Source organism: Tupaia chinensis, unplaced genomic scaffold (genome assembly GCF_000334495.1).
Source record: "Tupaia chinensis unplaced genomic scaffold, TupChi_1.0 Scaffold000247_1, whole genome shotgun sequence".
Taxonomy (NCBI): domain Eukaryota; kingdom Metazoa; phylum Chordata; class Mammalia; order Scandentia; family Tupaiidae; genus Tupaia; species Tupaia belangeri.
This window is the reverse complement of record NW_006159725.1, coordinates 5,028,213-5,033,516: the sequence shown is the minus strand read 5'-3', so window position 1 is coordinate 5,033,516 and position 5,304 is coordinate 5,028,213. Positions and strand designations below refer to the sequence as shown.

General features: G+C 52.8%; 1 long non-coding RNA gene across 1 annotated transcript; it reads right to left on the bottom strand.

Moving 5' to 3' along the window:
• Positions 1-467: 467 nt before the first annotated feature.
• On the bottom strand, positions 468-3,863 carry LOC114007854 (uncharacterized). Its single transcript, XR_003549439.1, has 3 exons — positions 3,784-3,863; positions 2,499-3,184; positions 468-544 (listed from the first exon to the last, which is right to left on the bottom strand). It is a non-coding gene; the product is annotated as an uncharacterized LOC114007854 (long non-coding RNA).
• Between the last annotated feature and the right edge of the window lie 1,441 nt (positions 3,864-5,304).

The following is a 5,304-nucleotide window of genomic DNA, read 5'->3' as shown; positions in this document are numbered from 1 at the left end:
CAAGATGAGAGGGGAGCCAACGTGGTCCTGGAGCCGAGGAGACAGAGGAAACAGGTGGGCCTGGCAGTGCCTGGCTGATTCCAGCCTTCATCCTCAGAGCCCTGGGAAGCCACTGTGGACATCAGGAAAACTGTTGAAAGCGAGATCTGGGGAGACTCAGGCTCAGGGTGTTCGTGAGGGACCCTGCAGGCGGGGCTCAAGGGGGCTGTGAGGTGAGTAAGGCTAATGTGAAGCTGAGAAATGCCCTGGGTCCCCGGCGAAGCAAGGCGAAGAAGCTGCTTCTCCAGGAGCCCAAGGAGCAGAGAGCGAGAGCCAGGCAGGGCTCCGCAGCCTCTGAGGGAGGAGGGCGAGAAACTTAGAGCTCACCCCTGAAACATGCCGCACCCCACCAACACAGACTTCAGGCCTGGGAGGTCGCCTCACAGACCACTTGTTCCATACTCGGAAGCTTCTGCTAAGTACCTTAAGCACTGGGCACCCCTCTGGACAGCACCCTCGTACTGTGGCCACAGGAGTCCTTAGTCACGGACAGGGAGTGGAGGGCCTAAAGGGGAAGTCAAAGGGGAGAGATCAGGAGAGACTCGCCCCTCCTAGCAGGCAGCCTTCCCAGGTAGACATGGGAAGGACGGGGGACTCCACCCTGGGCTGCAGAGCCCCAGCTGCTGGGCTGTATCCATTCGGACTCACTTTGCTGGGCCAGGCTTGCGTCCTTCCCCTCAGCCACAGGATAAGCCCTGGACCCCTGGGACGAGCTACGGCCTCGCTCCCTGGCTGCGGGAACTCTCGCTGCCTTCCAGATCATGCCGTGGTCCTGGTTCCCCGAAGCTGACCTTGCTCTCTCTGACTCCCCCAGCTTCTCCACTCAGGAGCCGTGTGGGCCCTTCATCACTGCGCCATCGGATCCACATCCACTCAGGTCTGGAGAGCCCACAGCCTCCAGCCTCATCCTCTGCCCTGGAGGCTCAGGGACTCCGCACTGCCCAGACTGAGTCCCCCATCCCACACCACTCGTGTCTTCTTGGAATTTGTCAATGGCCCTGACCTCACCCGGAGAAACACATGCCATCCCTACACCTCATTCCCGGGGCCCTCCAACGCCCTTACACTTTCCATCCCAACTGCTCTCGGTGGGTCGGACCTCTGTTAGCACCTGCCTCCCCTTGGTAGTCGGCCTCGGTCCCCCACCTCCACCTCTACTGACTCCTGTCTGGTAGAGCTACTGTCTGCAACACGAATGTGATTCAAACCTGCGGTGGCTCCCTGTTTTCTACATGAAAGTCCAAATACTCAGCATGACATTCGGTTTTCTCCCGACCCATCCATGCCCTCCTCCCCCATCGCCCTCACCACCGCAGTCCTTGCCCACGTGTGCCCCAGAAACCTTGGCTCATACAGTTTCCTCTGCTGGGAACGCCTCTCTCCTCTCTCTGCTTACAAAAACCATACCTTCCCTGCAGGGCTACATTCGAACATCACCTTGTGGAACTCAGAGCTGTTGTTGCCAGGGTCATGTCTCAGCGATAACCACTGTGCAAGTCAGAGTCCGAACTTCGCTGTGTTAACCTGCACGTGTCTGCTGCCTGATAGGATGGGGCCTCCCTGAGGTCAGGCTAGCATCTCCGTGTATAGAACCACTGCTTGCACAACAACCTCTGTATAACTTGTTGAATTTGAGTGGATTGTCGTTGTTAATTCACCCTGCACGACCCAAACTCCACGTTCTTTTTTTTTTTTTTTTTGACATTGTTCAAACAAATTTACTTAATATTGATTAACTACAAAATTTCATATGCAACACATGGCCACTATTCTTTTGAGAGAGAGATTTTTGCTATAGAGCAGGTGCACTTACTGGAGACACACAGAAAGACAGAAAGCAAGAAATCACCCCCTACGGGGGTGTCTGGATTTTGGGCACTCATGCATTAGTTTCAAGCCATCAGGTTCAGGACTCCAGCCACAGTCGGCCATGTGGGGGGTCCAGTGATGTAACCGCTATGCCATCAGCTGGCCCCTTCACATTCATTTTGAATTTCTTCCTCACTCTCTCTCCAGCCAGGACTCTCCCAGCTTAGCTGGAGGTCTCAGCTGAAGGGCTTCAGAGGGTCTTCGGAGCAGGTTCTCTGAGCACAGTTACCCTGGACCTCACTGCACCAGCGAAATGTGTTAGCTTTGCTTTTTCTCCCCAGGATGAAGGGATGAAGTCATCGGGGCCGTTAAGGCCACAGGCAGAGGAGAGATGGGTGGTGAGCATCCCAGGGCTCCAGCCATTTCCAGAGGACGGCCTTCCCCTGGTGGTGGGTGCCAGGGACGTCCCAGGCCAGACTGCCTGCAGAGGAAGAGCAGGCCCTGTCACTGGCGATGATAAGCAGGATTTCTCTGACTCTGTGGAGCCGGAGGGACTGGGTGGCAGAGGTGGCAGACACCGCTCTCCTCTTCCCTTCCCCTCAAAATGTCCTCTAACCGAGCAGCAAAATGCTCACGTTTACACTACTCACTTTTCTGGGCTCCTGTGCAATGAGGGGTGTCCACACGACTCAGGTCTGGCTGAGGAGATGGAAGCAAAATGACTCCAGGCAAGAATTCCAAGGGACCACACATGGCACAGGAGTGGGATGTGACACTCTGCAGGGCGGACCCACGCCGAGAGGTCCAGGTTCCTCCCAGAGAACACCAGGCACACATATGTCTGAGCCCAGGCTGGCTGAGACGGGTGGTCGACCACTATCAAGACCCTGTTGGAGGTTGTCGGAGGTTCTCTCTATCATGAAAGAAAAATAAACTTCTTTTTTAAAGAGAATTCCTAAAAAGATAGAGTAGTATGTGCCTTCAGCCCTGTGGTCTTCGTCATTTCTTCTCCTTTCCCTCTTCTTTTCTTTTCAGAAGTATGGATGTGATGTCTGGGGGTGAAGCAGCCATTCTGCAACCATGAAGAAAAGAAGTCTCCCACGAAGGGGAGCAGGGCAGGAAGCTGGAAGAGCCATCAGCAACATCTGAAAGGCTTCACTCCAGACTTCTTGTTTAGTGAGGAAGTTCAGCCCCTGTTACGTAAGGCTGCTTTCCGTTCCATGCAGCCAGTACAAACCTAACAGAGCCACGTCGGGTGGCACAGATGGGGAAGCAGCCTTTCATCGTGAGAAAGCAGAAATTCAGCACACGCCTTTCTCCCCTGGAAAGCCTCCACCTGCCACAAACAATCCCTGTTAGGACGCATGGGAAACAGAGACAAACCCCAGCATCTCTCTTCCTGGAGAGGACCCACAATCCCTTCCCTTAGATACATTGATAGCAGAGTCTTGATGGAGCAGTTGGAGTGGGGGAGGTCTGAAATAAAATCTTGCCCTTCCATTCTAGTCCATTCTGCTGGTAGCGGAGGTAAGGGAGTCTGGGTCATTGAAGAGAAGAGAGGTTTACTGAGTCGCAGTTTGGGAGGTGAGATGGTGCCAGCAGCGGGGAGGGTCTTACTACAGCCGACACGGTGGGGGCAGGAGGGTACGGAAGCAGAGCAGCTGCTGTCTCATTCCTTCTGGACAGCCCAGGGCTGTCATGGGCCTCATTCCAATGCCTAATCTCTTCCCTTCAACACCATGATCAGATCTGAACACCATTACAATGCCCCACCGCAAATTTCAACATATGAATTTGGGGGTCAGGGGACACAATCAAACCATAGCCACTTCCCACCTGAAAACTATAATATACATAAGAAAACAGAATAATTTGAGGCATGTCAAAGCATCAAAAAGATTTGTTCCTAGGTTAAAAAAAAAGAAAAAAAAATACCTCTATCCCATTAGTCTGCAGAACCAATTACTGCTTGATTAACTTAAACTTGTCTTCTAAGTGTGAAATGTCACCTCGAGGTGCCAGTGTCTCATTATGAACACAGCCTTCCAGAGCCGCTGGTTATCCAAAAGAAAGCACATGACCATCCCTCCCCCTAGCCCTCCCACTCTGCAAATATGGCCATTTGTCTTTTCCCAGTGAATGCAAATAGGAGAAAAATGGAACAATGTTGCCCTTTGGAGATAATGACGTTGGAAATTCAAGACATAATGGCTCCCTAGACAAGACCAGAATAGCTTCGTGTTTGTGCTTTCTCGTGCACAGAAAAGCTGACAGTCTGTTAGCATAAGCGGGCGCCCAAACTCCCCGCCCCTCCCTGAGAGCCTGGAGCCAGCATTCGTGGAGAGAGACACCTGTTTATCATCATGTGCTTTCTGCCAACCCACAGGATCCAGGCTCAGAACTGAGGCTGGAGCTGAGCTTGAGCCAGGAGGAACGGCAAGCACCCAGCAGGCACCTTCATTCAGTTGATAGAGCCGCTTGGCCACGAAATGATATCCCGCTACACCCGCCATGTTTGTGCGATGAGTAAGACTTAATGAATCTACTTCATCTCTCATGCAACTCCCAGTCCCATCCCAAAGTCTGAGCTGAAGTTTAAGAAAACAATAAAAACGATGGGGCGGGGGGTAGTAGGTCATCACCTTCTTCACTAGGAGGTCACATGGAGCCTGCAGACTGACTGCCAGGAGTGAGCAGGGTCTTCCCTGGCGGTCAGTTTCAGCGCCTACAGACAAGCCTGAATTTCTCCCGAGGGCACAGCGGTGCTCAGAGGCCTGGCGCTCTGAGGCTGTGCTTGGCCCGTCTTAGAAAATGAGCTCATCTCTGGTGACACTGGATGTCCAGGAGAGATACTGGGCGGGTCAGCAGCCCACTGCGGCCACAGGGACACCGCCTCGCTTGTCTGTTTATAATTCAGTCCTGAATCCACTGCCTTCTCTGCTCTCCCGACTCTCCTGTAATTCGGTTTTCTCTTTGATGTTGCTGTCGATGGAACTGCTTCTCAGACCAGAAGCCCGTTTGATGTCCACTCCTTAAAGCATTATCTCTATTGATTTTCACTTTTCAGGCTTGTAAAGACCTGAAATATGGCTGGTGGGAGGTGATGGGCACAGAACACTTAGCGGGCTGGTTGTGCCCTCTATGATTAAACATCTATGTGGCCTTTGGAACACATCTTTCTAGCATGTGGTTAAGAAGAGACTCCACGGTGATCTTCCGAGATCTAACCTGGAACTTTTTACCTCGAAATCAGGAGAAAAGATGCCAAGGACTCAGCCTGGGAGTGGATGGAGCTACCCTCAGATGGTGGATCCCTTGAGCGTGGGCGGGGGGAGTCTGCTTTGTGTTTAACTCTCTCCCTCCCCTCGCCCTGCTGATACAATCGGCATATAATGATGTTTGCCGAGTGCAAAAGATAGGCTTGCTATTGACAGGGAAAACCAAGATACAGCAGGA